At 49.6% G+C, this 17,957-nt stretch overlaps 1 protein-coding gene across 1 annotated transcript in view; it reads left to right on the forward strand.

The window, feature by feature from the left end:
• The window catches only part of WNT5B (Wnt family member 5B), a 104,781-nt gene that overhangs the window by 29,019 nt on the left and 57,805 nt on the right, over window positions 1–17,957 (forward strand).

Here is a 17,957-nt window from a genome sequence, read left to right on the forward strand (position 1 = left end):
GCCGTTCTTGCCAGTGGGCCTCATCCATGTGGCATTTGATTGTCATTGACAGTCAGTGGTTGCTCTGACTGTTCCCCTGGGCATCCTTCAGTCGCTGTTTCAGAATCCAGTGCATTTCTTAGATGTTAGGTGTACTCGTGTATCTCCAAACAGGAACACCTTGGGCAGTAGTGAAACACTTACTTTTTTTTTTTTTTTTTTTTTTTTGACCATGCCTATGGCATGTGGAAGTTCTCAGGTAAGGGATCGAACCCATACCGTGTCAGAGACTGGAGCCACGGTAGTGAAAATGCCGTGTCTTCAAACTGCTGTGCCACCAGAGAACTCCAACACTTTTTTTTTTTTTTTTGCTTTTCAGGGCTACACGCATGGCATATGGAGGTTCCCAGACCAGGGGTCCAATCAGAGCTGCAGCTGCCAGCCTACATCACAGCCACAGCAACACAGATCCGAGCCGAGTCTGTGACCTGCACCACAGCTCACAGCAACACTGGATCCTTAACCCACTGACCAAGGCCAGGGATCAAACCCGCAACCTCATGGACACTAGTCAGGTTTGTTACCACTGAGCTACAATGGGAACTTCCCAAAACTTACTTTTTTTTTTTTTTTTTAGTGATTTTTACTTTTTTCATTATAGCTGGTTTACAGTGTTCTGTCCATTTTCTACTGTACAGCAAGGTGACCCAGTCACACATACAGATATACCTTATTTTTGTCACATAATCATTATCTCCATCATAAGTGACAAGATATAGTTCCCAGTGCTATATAGCAGATCTCATTGCTTATCCCCAACACTTACTTTTTTAATCAGCAAATTTAAGCAGCATAGCTCATAATTGTGTAAACCAAAATGATGCTTCAAAAAGGTTCTTGAAATAGTCTAATCATGTATGTTGTTTCCTTAACTTTGAAATAGCTACCTTGGGACAGGGACACAGCAGTTATCAAAGAGTGACTTTTTAGTAAACCTGAAATTTGAGTAGGTTTCTCACTGGCAAGGTTAGTGCAAGACCGTCCACCTGAGCATCACCTGTCAGCTGAGCACATGCGCAGAGGTGTTTGTTCCCTGGGTGTTTGTTGATACTGGGCTGTGTTGGGAACACTTTCCTGAGTACAGGAGTTACCAAAACGAGGGCAGTTCTGTGCTTCAGTCATTTGAGACCTCCCCAGCCCACACCTGCTCTCTCTATAAAGTTCCGTACCTGCAAATTCTTTACAGAGGGAGACTCGGAGACTCACCAGCAAGGATGGGGAGGAGTGACCAGAACTAAGGGGACAAGAGATGGTGCTCGGGTTTGTCCGGGGGAGTCAGGAAAAGCAGGCAGGTAGGCAGGATAGAGCATCTTAGGGGGGAGTATGGCAATTCATGCAGTTGTTAGTGTGAACGGAGGGAACATTTTTTGTAACAGCTTGTAACAGCTTTTTTATAACAGCTTGCGTGTAATGTATGTACGACAGGTCACACACAGGTAAAGTAGACAACACAGTGAGCCCTGTCAGCTGCGTGGGGGTATCACCACATGGCGTCATTACCACGGCCAAGACACAGAACTTTGCTTCCCCTCCAAAACTTTCCTCTGCACCTTTGCAATCAGATGCAGGGGATATTTTAATGCAAACAACATGCCTCTTTCAACGCAGGAACATTCTGACCTGGTTAGAACACTATGTATTAGACTTCTGGCTTTTTCTGTTACCAGAAGATGCCCCAGACACTCTCCACTGCCCTCAGGTCTCAGCCCATCTGCTGCTTCAACAAGTCCCTTGCACCGGACCCCCAGGACCAGGGGCCCTGCCGTGTTCCCTGACGAGGATGCAGGGCACACAGGCAGACCTGAGAATGCGTGTGTTGGAGGACTAGGACGGCGGGGCTCAGAGCCGAGGGTGTACATGGAGAGGGAGGTGCAGGCCGGACCTCGGGCCGTGTGCAGCTGAGTTCAGGGTTTAACCTGCAGGCAGGGAGGAGCCCTTGGAGAACTGTGACCGAGTCAGTGATGGAGTCAGGTTTATACATAGAAAACCACTCTGGGGACTTGGGTCAAAGTTACAACGGAGGAGGATCAACTCGGGGCGGTGGCAGGGACGGCGAGGAGGGAGAAGTGGGGTGGACAGGCTGGGCTGCCTGAGGTCCGGCACAGAGCGGGAGGGATCCCACCTAACTCCGGGCTTAGTGTTTGGCCAACTTGGGTGCCTTTTGTGGAGGCTGCAGATTATCCAGGCAGGCAGAGGGGGTTTGGGCAGGAAACTGTTCTGTTTTCAAAGCTCGGGGAGGCGCTGTCTGGGATATGTGGGTGGAGGGGGCTGAGTGTAGGGCCTATGGGTCAGGGGTCTGGGCTGAGCATTGAGCCTCCCCCTCAGCTGGGTGAAACTTCAGCAAATAAAAGTTGTTCAGAACCTCCCAGGGTGAAGTAACAGTGCCAGGGATGGGTGCCGGCGTGGGCTGCGGACCTTCTCTGACCCCTGGACCAGGACAGAGCCTCTCCATGTGAGTTCCTCACCCCCAGCTGTACCAGGTACTTTTCCAGGCAAAACATTCATCGCATATCCTGGTAATTACTAATTGTTTCTCTTCCCACAAGGCTGTAAGCTTTGTGAGACTGGAACCGAGCTCCGTTCATCGCCGTGGCCTCAGCCCCTGGCACAGAACCAGGCACCGGGTAGGAGCTCAATACACACTTTCATACTTGGCAGTTGAATGCCCCCCGGGCTGCCCACGACTGGGAGAGCCTTTGGGGGGCGGGGGGAAGAAACATAGAGGCAACGTGGCGAGGCAGTGTCCAGAGAGCTGATACCGGAGCCTCAGACAACGTGGGGGGACACAGGAGAGAGTGAGTAACGGGGCCAGGGGTGTAGGGGGGGTGTCGTTTGCAAGGTTCATGTGAGCCCGGCCTTGGAGGCTGAGAAGAGTTCTCTGATCAGATGGGGGGGGTGTAGAGAACCTTCTAGGCCTGTGGTGCAGCTGCTCAGGACACAAGAGGGAAAGGGCTTGAGACCGGCATGGGAGGCTGGCATTTAGGAGGGTGAGGCTGGTGGAAGGTGAGGCTCAAGGGGTAACCAGGGCACTGGGGGGTTGCAGTTCCCTGGTGAGGAGCTGAGACAGCAGGAAGCTAGTGGAGGATTGTAAGCAAGATAGCAATGTGATCCGATTATATTTTTAGAAGGCATCTCTGGGGACGGAGAGGCTATGAACCCTTCCCCCAGGAAAATGCATTTTTGGCAAAGCACCCAGGTGATTCTTGGGTAGGCCATCCAGAGACCGTACCTGGAGAAGCAGCATGTGAATGAGACGCTGGTGATGGTGCAGAGATAGCACACCCCCGCCAGGAGCTGACCCGTGGCCCCGACCAGCTGGCCCGAGGTGTCTCTGGACTCTTCCTCTGACGGGTCCAAATCCGGGCCTTGGTGGCAATAAATCCCACGAAGCTTTGCAGTCCTGCCTCATGCCCGCTTTCACATTGGCAGAAAGCAGGAGCCTGCCTTATGAGGGAACCTGGATGGTCACAGCCCCGGGGGTTCCAAAGAGCCCTTCAGCATAATGAGAGCATCACTGGGCCTTCAGGAGGTTTGGTAGGAAGTCACTGGAAAAGTTAGTGGCCTGCTTTAAAAGGCCATCTTTATTTATTTATTTATTTTTTTAATTTGACTGAAGTACAATGGACTTACAAAGTTATGTTAGTTTCAGGTGTACAGCAAGAGAAATCAGCTGTATACGTATATCCGTTCCTTTACAGACTCTTTTCCCATATAGGTTATTACACAATATTGAGTCGATTTCCCTGTGCTATGTAGGTTCTTGTTACTTGTCTGTTTTATATAGAGTCATGTGTATGTCAACACCAGTCTCCTAACTTATCCCCCTGCCCCATGTTTCCCCTTTGGTTTGGTTTGGTTTCCAAATCTTTGAGTCTATTTCCGTTTTGTAAGTTCTGTGTCATTTTTTAATTACATTCCACACATTAGTGGTCTCATATGATATTTGTCTTTCTCTGTCTGACTTACTACACTTAGTGTGATAATCTCTAGTCCATCCATGTTGCTGCTAATGGCATTATTTCATTTTTTATGGCTGAGTAGTATTCCATTGTGTATATGTATCACATCTTCTTTCTCCATTCATCTGTTGAAGGGCATTTAGGTCGCTTCCATGTCTTGGCTATTATGTATAGTGCTGCAATGAACATAGGGGTGCATGTACCCTTTCAAATTATGGTTTTCACTGGATATATAGCCAGGAGTGGGAATGCTGGGTCACATATGGTAGTTCTACTTTTAGTTTTGCTTGTTTGTCTTTTTAGGGCCTCACTGTGTCATATGGCGGTTCTCAGGGTAGGGGTCCAATTGGAGCTGTACCTGCTGACCTACTCCAGAGCCACAGCAAGGTGGGATCCAAGCCACATCTGCAACCTGCACCACAGCTCATGGCAGCGCTGGATCCTAAACCCACTGAGTGAGGCCCGGGATCAAACCCGAGTCTTCAGTGGGGTTCATTAACCACTGAGCTATGATGGGAACTCCTATTTTTAGTTTTTTAAGAACCTCCCTGCTGTTCTCCGTTGTGGCTACACCAGCTTACATTCCCACCAACCCTTTTCTCCACACCTTCTCCAGCATTTATTGTTTGTAGACTCTTCGATGGTGGCTGTTCTGACTGATTTGAGGTCATACCTCATAGTAGTTTTGACCTGCATTTCTCTAATAATTAGTGATGTTGAGCATCTTTTCGTGCACTTTTTGGCCATTGTCTGTCCTCTTTGGAGAAATGTCTGTTTCGATCTCTGACCATACTTTAATTGGGTTACAAGTCATCTTTGATGAACTGAATAGTGTGCCTCAGAAGTGCTTTTAGGTCAGTCATGAGAAACAAGTCACTCCTGAACTAGATGAGAAAGATCTAAACACACCGTCTAAGTACAACAGTTAGTATCAAAGTATCTCTGCTTGTCTTTCATTTGCCCTTAAAACTCTGTACAAACAAATGTGAACAGACTCTGGACTCTAAGAATAATATTTTTTATGGACATAAATGGACAGATAAGCAAAACCCCGAGGGAGAAAAAAAACTTTTATTAAAATAAAAGGAAATATCCCCCACAGCTTTATCCTCCTTTGCTCACTGGGGTTCCTTTATTCCACTTTGAGATAAAAGTAGTTCAGTTTCTCAGGAGATGCTGATTAAGATTTGAACAAAAAGAGTCGGTCTGTCTGTTCACCTACCTACCCATCTCTGTCTGAGTATCTCAGCCATAAGCCCGGGTCTCGGTGCAAGGCTGGGGCTACAGGCACTTGGAATGAACACCGGCAGCGTGCACTCAGGGACCCCCCAGGACCCATCCTCCTCCTTGGGGTTCTCCCAGCCGCTGCGTGTGGGGCTCACACAGGAAGCTCCGGAATCCCGTGGACCCCCTCCACCCTCAGCACTGGGGTCCTGGCCCCTGGAGCTGCTGTTCAGCCACGTCCTGTGGGAGCTGGTAGTGCTGGGAGGGAGCCTGAGAAGGCGCGGGCAGCCTCCAGGGAGGAACCATGGGTGGGATGTGCACTGGGTTTTCGCACCTTGTAGGAAGGATGAAGGCAGGTTTGCCATCCTCGTGGGAGGGTCTTTGGGGGACTGTCCTGCTCAGATCCTGGGACTCACTGAGCCCATGGTGCAGGCTGGGCAGGAGCCCTGAAGCTACCTCTGTGGGATCTTGGGGCAACGAGCCCCTGGTTCATGTCCCTGCTAGATGCCCACGGAGGAGCCTGCCCCTGGCACAGCCCAGGGCATTTCTGTCTACATTTCACTGGCTTCCTAGGGCACGAGGAACCCTCAAATCGTCCCTTTCCTTCCCACAAAGACTTTCTCAAATAAAACAGGATGCCCAGAGGTGAAGCAGGGACAACTCAAATCATCCTCAAAGCCAAGGACCTGGGCTGGCTTGCGTGTTGCTGACAAAGTCCAGGCCCGCCCGGCTGACCCAGTGAAGCGGGGGTGGCTGGAACGTACTTGGCCTTGGAGGGTGTGAACCACTGCTCTGCATCCTGCTCTGAGAGTGCTGGGAAGCAGCAGCCCCTGACTCTGTTTCCCCCAGATACTCGGGACGCCGCCCGGAGGCCCTTGGAGGCTCCAGGCTGCGGCGGCAGCTCCCCGCGCAAATCCGCTCCCCCCCACACACAAAGCAGAGCTCCGATGAGACGATGAGACGTGTGAGACGGGCCTGGCCGCCGCCTACGATTGCTGCCAAATCAATATTTACCAAGCAGGGAATAGCTTTGAGTCCACACTAATTTGTATTTTTAAAAAGCCATTCACGAATGCGTCAGCTCTTAGGTCGCAAAGAATCCCAGCAAACCAGCAGGCTCTGGGTGACGGTGAACCGACTGCAGGGTTGGTTCGAGGGAATACTTGTCTGCATTTTTATAGGCTCTTAAAGTTGCTTCAGCTCCAAAACTGAGAAAGCCGAGCTCAAGCTTTATCAGCCTTGCCACTTGCCTGTCAGCACCGTGTAGATAAACTCATAATGGTTCCCAGAGAGGGACTGGAAGATTCTTCAGCAGGAGACCAAGGGGGCGGGTGTGTGTGTGTGGGAGGGGGGACAGCCTTAGTTGCCTGATTTACCGTGGACCCTCTGGGGCCTGACCTGTGCTGACATATACTTAATTTCAAGATCTTATACAGATCAAGAATAAGATGACGAGCCCCAGATGTGGGGCATCTGTCACTTCACTCCTGTTGGTGACTTTGAAACTGGAGGGGGGCCAAAAGGACACAGCCCACTCTGTCACCCAGACACCTCAGGGGAGGGAAGTGCCATTAGATGAGGATTAAAGGGCAACAAAAAAATATGATGGGTATGACGAGTTCGCTGGGGGTGCGGCGGTTAAGGATTGGGCATCGTCACTGCTGCGTCGTGTGTTCAGTCCCTGGCCTGGGAACTTCCATGTGCTGCAGGCATGGCCAAAAATAAATAGATAAGTAAATGAATAAATACGATAGCTGCATTGTGTTCAGTGTAATATATTAAATGTAATAATTATGTTTCTTTCCATCTACTTCTTGATTGTTTAGGGTTCCTCTGAGGGAGGATTAGAAATTCAGTGAGGCAAAATATATCAGTAAGGCATCTATACTGATGAAAACAGACCAGAGTTGTTGTGCTTTTTTAGTTGTCTTTATTTATTTTATTTATTTATAGCCACACCTGTGGCATGTGAAAGTCCCCAGGCCAGGGATTGAGTCCGAGCCACACTTTCAGCCTACGCGGCAGCTGTGGCAACACTGGATCCTTTAACCCACTTCACCAGGTTGGCAATTGAACCCAAGCCTCTGCAGCGACCCGAGCCGCTGCCGTCGGATTCTTAACCCATTTCACGAGAGCAGAAACTCCTAGTTTTTATTTTTGGCCAAAGGCATTTTAGGCCTTTGAAGAAAAGACCTAAAAATGATCTCTCAGCCTAGTATTTATTTTGACATATATGCCAACTTCTAACTTTCCAAACGGCCTAATCCTTGATCATCCCAGATGAATTTGGGGCTGAGCAGTCCTTTCTTTTTCACTGGGTATCTGCATGTGCCACTAACCACTGAGGCTTAGAAGGATGAGCACTTTCTCTGCCCTGAAATAGAAGGATGAGAACTTGGGGCCAACCTAAACTGTTCCTTCTTAGCAGTCAATCCTTAAGTAACGTTCCTGCACAAATGACATCAGAAAATGCCCTTCACGTGCACAGGGAAGACAGACTCCCTTCTGTAGTGAGCGTTTTTAAATGTAGATTCCAAAATAGGCTGCTAAAAGTGGTTCTCATTTTGTATTTTTATCCGTGTCTTGCATGAGGAGTGCCCTGGATATTTGATCAGTGTGAGGGGCAGGCTCAGTGTATATAAATAAGGAGGAGGGGACCTGGCAAGATTGGGACCACGACCTCTTGCCCTCCAAAGCCTGGGAAGCCCTCGTGAATGCTCCCAGCCTCGCGGCGTATGGACCCTCCCCTCTGCACACAGAGCGGGGTGAGAGGTTAATGAACGGGGGCTCCCCCCGACCCACGGGAGCCTGTTCCATAGTGGTTTTATAAATAGGGGCTTAAACGGGGTCAGAATAGGGCCTGCCTATTGCTTCCAAACTCTAAATCTTCCTGAAGCGATGGTGTTCAAAGCTGCCCCCGTCCACCGGGAAAGGGAGCGGAGGGGCCCTGGTGCAGGGAGATCTGGGCGGCTCGACCCGCCCATGTGTCTGGAGCAGGACCCAGCGGAAAACAAAGCGGGGGAGGGCCTGGCTGTCCTATTCTTCTCCATAATCCCTTAAAAAATAATTGCAGACCCAACCTCTGGCCTCCAGCACATTTTCCACTTGATTAGAGGCCTTTGTGAGGTGGGAAAGGGACCTGCAGGCTTGGACATTGTGCGAGACCTGAAATGTCCAGCTGGGATTTTTTTCCATCAAAAGAGGATTTTAGTAAAACCGTTATCAGGGGCTTAGGGGAGCGGAGCTGCCGAGTGAGCGGGCGCTGCGGGCGGATTAGCGGCTGGACCCGCCTGGGCGGGGGGGGCGGGAAGGTGGTGGCCACTCGCCCGAGGGCCCGGCTGCTCTGCGACTTCCTGCAGGTGCAGGGCCCAGGGTGGATTGCGGGTCCTCCCTCTGGGCATCAGATGAAAGGCACCAGGTCAGGGAGCGTGGGGCCTGCTTCCTTCCGGGTCGTGCCCACCACGTCCCCCGGCCGCCTTCACAGTCCTCTTGGAGTCAGGGACCAGGTGTGGCCTGGCCAGGTCACTTTTTCTAGAAATGTATTATTATTATTGTTGTTGAGGTATAGTTGATTTACAATGTCATGTTAGTTTCAGGTGTACAGCAGAGTGAATCGGTTATACATATAGATTCATGATTTCCATTTTCCTTTATTCATTTACTTTTTTTTGTCCTTTTAGGGCCACACCCGCGGCATATGGAGGTTCCCAGGCCAGGGGTCGAAGTGGAGCTGTAGCCACCACCTACACCACAGCCACAGCAACACCAGATCCGAGCCACGTCTTTGACCTACACCACAGCTCACGGCAATGCCAGATCCTTAACCTACTGAGCGAGGCCAGGGACCGAACCCTCAACCTCATGGATACTAGTCAGATTCATTTCCACTGAGCCATGACAGGAACTCCCCCATTTTCTTTTCCCATTTATGTACTGAGTTGAGTTCTCTGTGCTACACGTAGGTCCTTGCTGTTTGTCTGTCTTATATATGGTAGTGTAATCTGTAAATCCCAAACTCCTAATGTATTTCTCTGCCCCACTTTCCCCTTTGGTAACCCTAAGTTTGTTTTCTATGTCTGTGAGTCTATTTCTGTTTTGTAAATAAGTTCATTTGTATCATTGTTTTAAGATTCCACATATAAGTGATAGCATATGGTATTTGTCTTATCTTTTTCTGACTTAACTTCATTTAGTACGAGAATCTCTAGGTCCATCCATGTTGCTGCAAATGGCGTTATTTCATTCTTTTTTTGTGGCTGAGTAGTATTCTATTGTATAAATGTACCACATCTTTGAAGGGCAGTGGTGGCCGTGTGGACCCTGTATCTTTATGAGGAAGGTCAGAGTGGGCAGAGGCAAGTGGGCAAGGCAGTGTGGCCCAGTGTGCCTGTGTCTCTGGCCACGTGGGTTTGCTCACTGTGCTTGGGCCTCTGGGGCAAGGATTTGGGGATATTGCCTGAAACAGCACTGCCTTCTTGGGATGACCCAAGCTGCCATCCAGACCTTCTTGGCCAGGACAGAGGGCACAGGCCCAACTCCTGGGGGTTGAGGAACAGAGTCCAGGCCAGGGAGCCTCAGGACACAGGGGGCGTCACCCCACAGCGCTGGGAATACTGAGCTCTTTCTCCCCGTGACACTGTCTTTCTGCTTGGTTTTCCCAGCAGAACAGGGATAGTGGATGGGACAGAACCTTCATCCTGATGGTGACGGCCAGGAGGGTGTGGCAGTAACAGCCACAGTCTTCAAGCGGGACATGTCACCTTACTGCCAGCTCTTCAGGCCAGCCTGGGGACCTGTTTGGTGGAATTTGTCTCCTGTCCAATTCACACAACCAGAGAAAGAGGGCCTGTCTTCCTAAAAACATGGGCCGGCCCAGGACAGCTGCCCTTGGTGACAGTGGACCAGGGCCCCCAGGACCAGGCCAGGCGTGCTGGCTTTGGCTTTGGCTTTGCCTGCCCTCGCCTGACTTCGTCCCATCCTTATGGCCCTGGTCCCCTCAGCCTGGAGTGAAGGATCTCTGTGCTCTTGTCTCTCCTTGGCCACCTCTTCCCCTGACTCTGTCCTCATTCCACGTGACACTGACAAGGGCTTGTTTCAGCCTGGGAGTCCCTAAAGCTGTAGGGAGGTTTTTTGCTTCTGTACAACCTTGGATGCTGACAGGAACGATAATCGGCTCAGGCCTGGGCCCTAAGTTCCAAAATGTCTCCTCTCTTTTCTCCCATTTTCTAACCAAAAATGACCTCTGTGCCAGTGGCCGATTGTCATTTGGATGGCACAGCGTGGTAGGCGCAGCCATGGGGCACGTCCACCTCCCAGCCTGCCCGCTGTTATTCCATGTGGGCACCAACTGCCCTTGAGACCCTCACTCTCATTCCCCCCAGGCCAGGTGACTGGGGACAGGAAGGCAGGAGCCCCCAGCCCATCCTTCATTGTGGCGTTTTGTGGAATCAGGCTCTATTGGCTCAGAAGTTCTTTCTCTGTCTCTTAATTTCTGCTACCTTTTCCTAGTGTATGTTTTCTATAGGAGGAACATAGGTGTATGAGCAACCTTACTGCTTATCAGGACTCTTAATCATATTCTTTCTTTCTTTTGTCTTTTTCTAGGGCCACACTCACAGCATATGGAGGTTCCCAGGCGAGGGGTCGAATGGGAGCTATAGTTGCTGGCCTACGCCAGAGCCACAGCAATGCGGGATCCGAGGCTCATCTGAGACCTACACCACAGCTCACGGCAACTCCAGATACTTAACCCACTGAGCAAGGCCAGGGATCGAACCCGCAACCTCATGGTTCCTAGTCAGATTTGTTAACCACTGCACCACAACGGGAACTCCATCTTAATCATTTTCATGTTTGGAGTTCTCTGTCAGGCCAGCAGGTTAAGGATCTTGCATTGTCACTGCAGTGGCTCAGGTCACTGCTGTGGCTCAGGTTTGATCCCAGGCCCAGGAACTTCTTTCTGCATGCTGCAAGCTTGGCCAAAAAGAAAAGAAATCATTTTCACTTTCATGGACCCCTTTAGAAGATACTCATTTTATAATTAAAAACTAAAAATAGCTACAAAAATTTTTTAATATTTTTGTTCCTTTTTTTACATTTTGATTTTTATGGCCGCACCTGTAGCATATGGAAATTCCCAGGCTGGGGGTCGAATCAGAGAATATTTTTCTTCATGTATGATCGTAAACTTTTGTTGTTCTCCCTAACTCCCCCAGTACAGCAATTTAACAGGACTCATATGAGACTGTCTTCAAAGAAAAATTAGAGGTTGGTGTTTGATTCCCGCCAGCTGCATCAGGAAACAGTCACAAGGGTGCATCTGTTACCTGATCCCAAACCAAATGATACTTACAAATTCAATATCATCTTTTTGGCGACGTGAGATTCCTCTCTCACCAGCTCATGCCCAGGGAAGTTCTTGGTGGGGAGGAAGCCCGAAGGCACCTGCTAGGGAGCATCCAGCTCGCAGGCAATGCTGCCACCTGCTGACAGAACTTGGGACTCGCAGGCTTCTTGCATGAAGACATCCGGCTTCCCCTCTTCCACTTGGAAAGCAATTATGTAGTTTTGCATGAATCACACTTTACTTTTCTGCTGTACAGTGGATCCTAAAATCGTCTTAGTGAATGTGGGGAAAAGAAAAGCACAAGGTGGGACCCCCGGCTCTGACACTGCTGGGACAACAGCCAGGGTTGCATCCCAGTGGGGAGGGTGAATGAGTGGGAGAGGGTTTGGGGGATGGGAAGGAGGAACAACCCGGGAGGAGGCAGGAATGACTTTTCACCCCTGCCTTTCAGTGAAGTGTTGGACCTGCCTCCCAACTTTCAGGGACACATTTCGCTTCTGATGACGCAAACAGGGCCACTGAGGCGGTCCTGATGCTAAACCCTGTGCTGTGCTTACTGTGAAGCATTGCAGCTCCTCTTGTGATTTTGTTGAAAATTAGACCCAATGTGTGGGGGAAAGAAGGCCAGCTGCCTTCCTTTGGATCACTCTGTTCTGTTACCATTTACTTCCAAGCGCAATGGTCAGGCATCTGGCTCAAGTGCAGGAAACATTAGGAAGTCGGTCCGGGAGTTCCATCATGGCTCAGTGGTTAACGAATCCGACTAGGAACCATGAGGTTGTGGGTTCGATCTCTGGCCTTGCTCAGTGGGTTAAGGAGCTGACGTTGCTCTGAACTGTGGTGTACGTTGCAGACGTGGCTTGGATCCTGCATTGTGTGGCTGTGGTATATAGGCCAGCAGCTACAGCTCCGATTTGACCCCTAGCCTGGGAACCTCCATATGCTGCGGAAGTGGCCAAGAAATGGCAAAAGACAACAAAAAAAGAAAAAAAAAAAGTCAGTCCAGGCTCAGAAAATCCAAAGACCACTGCTCCTAGGACAGCAAGCTGTGAGCTTGACAAGTTCAGACCACAGAACCTGGCCATGCTGTTTTCACAGGTTCCTGAAAGACTGTCTAAATTTTGTGCATTTGAAACAAACTAGATGAGCTAGAAATTGTCACTTTTGTATTTTCATGTAGTTTGTTCAAGGCAAACTTCCCCCCTCCCTCCCCTCCTTTCTTCCTCCCTCCTTCCCTTCCTTCCTTTTTTCCTTTTTTGGTGGTAGTTCATAGCAGTGGGGTTTGAGCCATGAAGCTTTAAAACTCTGAAGGTTTAAAGCCGTGAAGGGGCGTTCCCGTCATAGCTCAGCAGAAACGAATTTCACTAGCATCCATGAGGACGCAGGTTCGATCCCTGGCCTCACTCAGTGGGTTAAGGATCCGGTGTTGCCGTGAGCTGTGGTGTAGGCCGGCAGCTGTGGCTCCAATTCGACCCCTAGCCTGGGAACCTCCATGTGCCACAGGTGCGGCCCTAAAAAGACAACATAAATAAATAGCACCATGGGAGTTCCCGTCATGGTGCAGTGGTTAACGAATCCGACTAGGAACCATGAGGTTGTGGGTTCGATCCCTGGCCTTGCTCAGTGGGTTCAGGATCTGGCATTGCCGTGAGCTGTGCTGTAGGTTGCAGATGCGGCTCGGATCCTGCGTTGCTGTGGCTCTGGCGTAGGCCAGCAGCTACAGCTCCAATTAGACCCCTAGCCTGGGAAACTCCATATGCTACAAGAGCGACCCAAGAAATGGCAAAAAGACAAATAAATAAATAAATAGCACCATGAAGGTTTAAACCTCTGAAGTAAAAATGGAAGGCTTGCATCAGGCTGTCTTCCACCTAAGAACACTTTGAGGGGTTTCACTGTTGCAGTTCCTCCCTTATTTTACTTATCTGCAATCTTTCCTGAAGGTTCTAAGGAATATCAAGACCAATTTGGGGGGTTCCTCCCTCTTTAGAGACCACTTCTCCAAAAGCAATATGGAAACAGGTAGCTACATAAACATGCCAGTTTAGGAGTTCCCGTTGTGGCTCAGTGGAGACGAATCTGACTAGCATCCACGAGGACACAGGTTTGATCCCTGGCCTCGCTCAGTGGGTTAAGGATCTGGTGTTTCCATGAGCTGTGGTGTAGATCGCAGATGGGCTCAGATCTGGCGTTGTTGTGGCATAGGCTGGCAGCTACAGCTGATTTGACCCCTTGCCTGAGAACTTCCATATACTGCAGGTGCACTAAAAAAGAAAAAAAAAAAAAAAAAGAAGAAGCCAGTTTAGGGTAAAAATTTCCTAAGGAAAAACATTACAGACATTGTAGTAAATCTTTTCATTGTCTTTTTAGATTGTTTTGAAAACAATGTATTCCAGGACACACTATTTATAAAAAATTAATCCAGGAGTTCCCTTCGTGGTGCAGTGGAAACGAATCCAACTAGGAACCATGAGGTTCGGGTTCAATCCCTGCCTTTCTCAGTGGGTTCAGGATCCAGCATTGCCGTGAGCTGTGGTGTAGGTCACAGATGCGGCTCGGATCCCGCGTTGCTGTGACTGTGGTGTAGGCCAGCAGCTACAGCTCCGATTAGACCCCTAGCCTGGGAACCTCCATATGCCGCAGGTGTGACCCTAAAAGGACCAAAAAAAAAAAAATTAATCCAGTGTCAACACTTCTCAGAGGCAGTTCTAGTAACTCAGGTCCTGCTCTTCTTGGTGGTGGGGGAGGGGGGTGTTCCTGGGGCACTGAGAGCAGGCCTGGGCCTCTGGAGGGCAGGTTCCTTGCTCTGAGGAGCCTGGTGTGAACAACCAGACCCTGTGACTCTTTCTGGACAGGAGGGATTTGTAAGCAAAACCTCCATAAAGTCAAGACATTTTATCCTTGAGTGAAGAGAAAACCTCTCATGTTCCTGCAACTTAGCTGTCTTTCAGCAAAGGCAGCCAGCAGGTGTTTGTGTCACTGTCTGTGACAGAGCAGTGAGGGAGCTGGCTCAGTGCTCGAGGATGACAGGGGACAGACTGGACGCACATGTGGGCCACCCGGTAACCTTAGCCCATTTGCCAGCTCCTCGCACTAGCTTTTGGGTTCCTTGAATAACCCTGCACACAGCACCTTCCCCACTGGCTGCTGATCTAGGATAATGCCGTGTTTAGCAAATATTGAAATAACAGCATTCAGGTTTTTACTCCTGATGACAATGATGCACTTAGTTCACCTCTCCTGGGAAGCCAGGGGTCGGGTGTTGCTTGGCAGCAGCTCAGGAAAGGACCCCAGCTCCCTCCAGCCTAGGGACCTGCCTCTGAGGTGACAGGTCCAGTCTGGGACCTGGGCACAGGCTTTCACCCTCATCAAGCCTTTCCCCGTTTATGAGTTCAAATGTCCGGAATCCACCATATTTGGAAAAACACAAATTCTGAGACAGGGAAGCCAAACGGTTAGGACTCAGCGCATTTGCTCTGCGGCCCCGTCCACATGCCACCCGCTCACCTGGCCCATCATCCTCCCTCCTGTGTGACCTGGGCACAAAGGACTTAGGGCATTTGTCCTTTACACAAAGGAGAAGACAGAGGCGATCATAAAAACTTAAGTCTTCTTTTAAGAAAACATGTGCGCTTTTCTGGGTTAAAAGACAGGAGGTGGAGGAATTCCAGCTGGACTTTGTTTTACGGGACCCAGGGCCATGCTGGAATGCTCTCAGCGACTTGCTCTTGCCCCTAAACTGGAGGAGCACTTGGCTTCGTCCGCAGCGCCCAGTGCTCCAGGTGGTACAGGCCAGGTCAGAGGAACCCCTGGAAAGGAGGCCAGGATGAACCGGTCACTTGTGGGCATTTTACTTACTTGTTTGGCTGTGCCCAGGGCATGTGGAAGTTCCCAGGCCAGGGATCAAACCTTCAGCGCTGCAGTGACCTGAGCCTCTGCAGTTATGTGGGATCCTTATCTCACTGTACTTGTGGGCATTTAAATGGACCCGTCTTCTCTCCATTTCCTAAGTGTATGCTCTTATCCCTGCTGTGCATTTACCTTGGATATGGTCTAAATTGTTGATAGTTGGCACTGATCCAAATATGACCTCCTGTTTGACCACACCCACTTTTCAAAAAATGTAACCTCTTCCTACTCTTTGAACCAGTACCTTGACCAGATGAGACAGAGGTGTGGTGGGCACTGGCTGAGGGTTAGATGTAGCATTCTAATTTCTAATCCTGTGCTTTACCCAGAACCCACATGATTTCACCACAAAGCCTCACCCCTGACCCTCAGGGGTCACAGTAGCACACAACTTAGGTCTTCCCCTCTATTAAAGGGACAGAATTAACTTTTAAAAGGGAGTGACACCAGAGTTCCTGCTGTGGCACAAGAGGTTAAGAATCCAACGCAGCAGCTCAAGTCACTGCAGAGGCGATGGTTCAATCCTTGGCCCAGCACAGGGGGTTAAGGACCCCGTATTGCTGCAGCTGAGGTCACAGCCACAAGTGTGTCCATTTAAAAAAATGGGGGGGTAGTGACATCTGATGCAGGGGGAGAAGGGCAACAGAGGGGCTGACCCTTGTTGACTCACTCTAGCCTCTTTGCCACCACAGAGCTCTGGGAACAGAGCAAAGGGGAAGAGGCCTTGTCAGAAGCTGCATGAGGTCTTGGTTTTGTTTTACAGATTTGATCTCTTAATCAAGAGGATCTTATTCTTTGGAAACACAGTAGTCCCTGGGGGCCATTACCCTTTCTCCTTTGAAAACCTGAGTTCAGATTCTTTAAGTCAGAAGGGAAAGGTTTGACATATATCCCAAGACCAAGATGTATCTAGTTATCACTGCAGGAAAGCTCCTGGATTTGGGCAGTAAGCTATATTCAATTTACATAGCATGTGTCTCCATTTAGAAGAAGGCTCTTAGCTTTAAAAAGAAACTGCCATAAAAGGGACATTTGCTTTTTCAGATTCCTAACTATTTAGGATGCACTGTAAGTCAGGCAAGTGTCCTTGTCACCACTGCCAACTGTGAAATACATCAAGTGGGTCTCTCTGCCTTAGGGCAGGAATCGGGGCAGGAAGGGGCCCACAGTGGGGAGAATTGTGCAGCAAGGCCCAGCACTCTTTGCTAGAGGCCGGTCATGGCCCTTAGGGGGGTGCAGAAACTGAACGCCACAGCTCACTCATGCCTCAACTTGTCAGTCAGCCCACAGGGCTCTTGCCTCCAGAGACTTAAACAGGTACATGGAGCCCTTTGTAACTGCCACCCAGACAGTTCCTACCGAGGTTTATTGCTTCTAGATGATAAAGTTTACACTAAGTTCCTATTTTGCTTTTTTAGTTCTGAAGTTGCTGCAAATACCTGAAAGTCAGGTTTTTTGTTATTCTAAAAATTGCCCTGGGAGTTGCCTTCATGGCTCAGTGGTGAACGAATCTGACTAGGAACCATGAGGTTGCGGGTTCAATCCCTGGCCTTGCTCAGTGGGTTCAGGATCCAGCATTGCCGTGAGCTGTGGTGTATGTTGCAGACACAGCTCGGATCCTGAGTTGCTGTGGCTGTGGTGTAGGCCGGTGGCAACAGCTCCAATTCAACCCCTAGCCTGGGAACCTCCATGTGCCATGGAAGCGGCCCAAGAAATGGCAAAAAGAAAATAAATAAATAAATAAATAAAATAAAAATTGCCCTGAAGTGCCTTTTAACTTGTGTCCCACCCATAAGTTATGGTCCACTCAGGTTCTCAGTGCTTGTTTTCTGAAAGTGTTTCTATCCGCTCCTGTAGGTATGGGGAGGCTGGATCCATTTTTACTGCTGTTGACATGGTGCCCTGTGGCCTGAGCTTGACCATCCTGGGTTCAGAGAGCCCCCACTCACTTCTTTGAGGGCACCTTCCTGGACACCCATCTTCTTGTGGTGCAGAAGGGAGCTGGGCTGGGGTACGGAGTCCGCTGGTGAGTGGCTGGCTGATTGAGGGGAGGAGTCTTCATATCTGGAGAAGAGGGTACCTTCTCAGCTGCTGAGAACTGGAGGGAGAAATTTACAAGTACCAGGAGAAGCACAGGCAGAGGCTCTCAACCAAATTCCTTTCTGTGCAAAAAAGGTTGAGGGATCAGTAGTAGGGCTTGACCAATGAAAGTAGGAGGTTGATTCATCTTTCCCAGATATATTCTCAGGTGTACCCAGTTCGGGATGAGGACAAGAGGCCCATGATCTTAACTTCCAAATGTTAATTTACCAGCCTTTCGTCAAGCGTGTATTTAACCTTTAAAGTAAAACCAAAACAGCAAAGCGGAGAAGCCTCTGGTTACAGTTGGTAGGACTACTTTTCATAGTAAATGAAAGATGTGAGCACAAAGCCTAAGACTTAGGTGCCCAGATTTTTACTGGTCTGCACAGCCAGGCGGT

The sequence above is a fragment of the Sus scrofa genome, chromosome 5 (genome assembly GCF_000003025.6).
Source record: "Sus scrofa isolate TJ Tabasco breed Duroc chromosome 5, Sscrofa11.1, whole genome shotgun sequence".
Classification (NCBI taxonomy): Eukaryota; Metazoa; Chordata; class Mammalia; order Artiodactyla; family Suidae; genus Sus; species Sus scrofa.